The sequence below is a fragment of the Uloborus diversus genome, chromosome 4 (genome assembly GCF_026930045.1).
Source record: "Uloborus diversus isolate 005 chromosome 4, Udiv.v.3.1, whole genome shotgun sequence".
NCBI lineage: Eukaryota > Metazoa > Arthropoda > Arachnida > Araneae > Uloboridae > Uloborus > Uloborus diversus.
In genome coordinates, this window is record NC_072734.1 from 53,359,158 (window position 1) to 53,362,094 (window position 2,937).

Below are 2,937 nucleotides of genomic sequence, written 5' to 3' on the forward strand. Positions count from 1 at the left end.
TAAAGTAATTGGCAATACTTTTCAATGTCTAATATTTAATTTAAAAATTGTCTGAAATTCAATATACTATCTGTTGAGACAGTGTGCTAATTGAATTTTAAGACTTTACTAAAAGCAAATTTAACAATCGGTCTGCACTCAGGAACACTGAAATTAGCGCCAGAAGAAGGAAACATTGGTTTGCAGTGAAATTTCATATGCAGAATAATATAAGTGAGCGATACACTTGATCTCAAAATCTAGACAATTGAACAAATACAAGTGTACGGATTGTTTACTTTAAGCCTTAATAGGAAAAAAAATCTCTTTTAATTTACAAATTAACTTCCCAATTTTCTTACAAAAGTGATCGTATAGCTTTTTTATGTCCAATCCATTAACCCAGATATAAATTCTTATCATTAAACACTTCATAACAAAATTTCCCAGATAAGAGAAATACGGCGCCACGTGCTCAAAATATGCAATCTAATTGCATCGTGGGATAAACATATGAAATCAGCTCAAATACAAATCGTACCTTATTCATTGTAGTAAAAGCAATTAAACTACATCTCAATTTTTCCTAAAGGAGAAATAGCACGTGACACAAAAATTTTACAAACTCCCATCAAATACAAAAATGTTTAATTAGAAACTAATCGAAGCATCATGAGGCGTTACGCACTGAATATTAATCATCAATATTAAAACCTTAATCAATTACAAAAGAGAAAATGGTCACCAATGAGCTGACAAGAGAGTTCGAACACATACAGTTTATCTGCTGTCGACACATTTGTAATCGTGGGGCCCCAATTAATAAAACAAAGTTCCGGTCCGAGGTACATTTCCGATGCAACGTGGTATCAGGTCTTGTGCTCGTCCTATGGACCCCCCAGACCATTATGCCCGCGGTGCAGGCAGTGTGTCGGGCGATAGAATGGGTGGAATGGTACCTTTCTCCAGGGCACCTCCACACCCGTGCGCGGTTATCATCTGACCCAAAAATGAACCGGGATTCATCAGTGAACATCACTTTTTGCCATTCAATGACATCCCACATCGCTCTGGCTTCGCACTATTGTAGACAGAGTTGCCTATGTTTTAGTGTTAAAGGGAGAACAGGAAAAGGACGCTTGGACTGCAGCTTCACTTCCGCTAGACGTCTGGAAATGGTTCGGGGAGCAACTGCTACCACTACGTCGTCTTGTATGGTGAAACGAGTAACTGTGGGATCCACGAGCGCTTGCTGGACAATCCTTCGATCCTCTCTCCTCGTCGTCTTACTGGTCACTCCGTATCCAATTTTTCCCACGACCATTTCGTGTCCACTGCCTCCAAAACTTTCTTACGGAACACTCCGAACGATCCTCCTGGGTAGCAACACGGCTCATCCACCAGCCCGCAATTTTCATGCCGATGATCAAACCTCTCTAAAACTCGCTTAACTGTGAGCAACATTTTCTAACTCGCCTACCTAGCATCCTTCACTCCTTAAGGTTCTCCAACAATCGGGATGTAACTGTAAAATTTAAAAATTTTAAATTATGTACTGGTATATGTAGCACCTTTTTCCCAAATGCAACGATACTGTGGTTAAACAGTCATGCGCAAATTTGGATTATTTGCATATCAGATGTTACTCTTCTTATATGCAAAGTTTCGAGATTGTGCCTTTCTTCATTCTTGGGGTGCTGCTTTCAATGTTCCTGATTGTAAATTACATCCTAGTTAAGTCAGGAATAAAAGTGCTTAATGCACAAATTGCTGATTACTGCTGACAAAACTTGCGTCGGGCACAAATCTTGCGTCCGCAAAGGCGTTCCTTTTAACGCCCAAACACGTGTCTGCAATAATATGTGATTCGTAAAGATAATCGTTGTTATTTCTTATTTACATTTAAAACACAAAGATATTTTTTCAACTCTTATTTCTCCTAGTTTTAATTTTTCTCCTTGTTGAAAGTTTTATCTTATCTTTTAAAAAGGGCCAAAATCTAACTAAGTGTTCATCTTTCTCTAATCGGTTTTAGACAACAGCATCGCACACATAACTGTTTTAAATAATACATGTACTTTTTAAATAACTGAATGGAAGCGTAAAAAATCTGAAAGTAAAAGCTTAGAGCTTGATTTTTACTCGTAGAAATCTAAAAAAAAATGTATTTTTAACTGTATTAATGTTTTTATAAAGGGATCATCCAAAAATGATGTCATGCTTTGAGATAGGCAAGGAGTAAGCGAAAATCTAACAGCTTGTGACAAGGGGTAGAGATGGGTAGCAAGACCTGTGATATGCGATTTTTATTTCAATAATATGCTTGTGAAAAAAAGAGTGAAGTGTGACAAGGCGAAAGAAAGGCAAAGATGAAATGTAACTAATTTTGCCCCCGGGAGGGGGAGTTGTGTAATAGGTTAAAAAAAGCAGGGATATTATTTCTCGACAGCCCAGAAAGTTGAAACGCATACATGTTGAAGATATCTCTAAGCAGCGAAAAACATTCCCAATGAATACTGAGTACTATCAGATGGCAGCACTGGAAATTAAAAAATAGCATAGAAGCATCAAATGACAGCACTAGAAATGAAATAGGGCATAGAACCATCAGATGGCAGCAATAGAACTAAAAACCGGAATAAAACCATCGGATGGCAGCTTTGGAAGAAAAAGCAGGGCGTAAAACCAGCAGATAGCAGCACTAGCAATCGAAAGAGGGCATAGAGTCATTAGATGGCAGCACTAAACAATACCAGAGCGAAGAACCATTAGGTGCCAGCACTAGAAATGAAAATCGGGCATAGAACAACATGAAGGCTGAACGCGAAGTGAAAATTATGCATGGAACCAACAGTAGCATTCAAATGAAAACGTCGCCGTCGTATAGGACTATCAAATGGCAACACTATAAATGAAAATTGTGCATAGGACCATCAGATGGCAGCACTAGCAATGAAT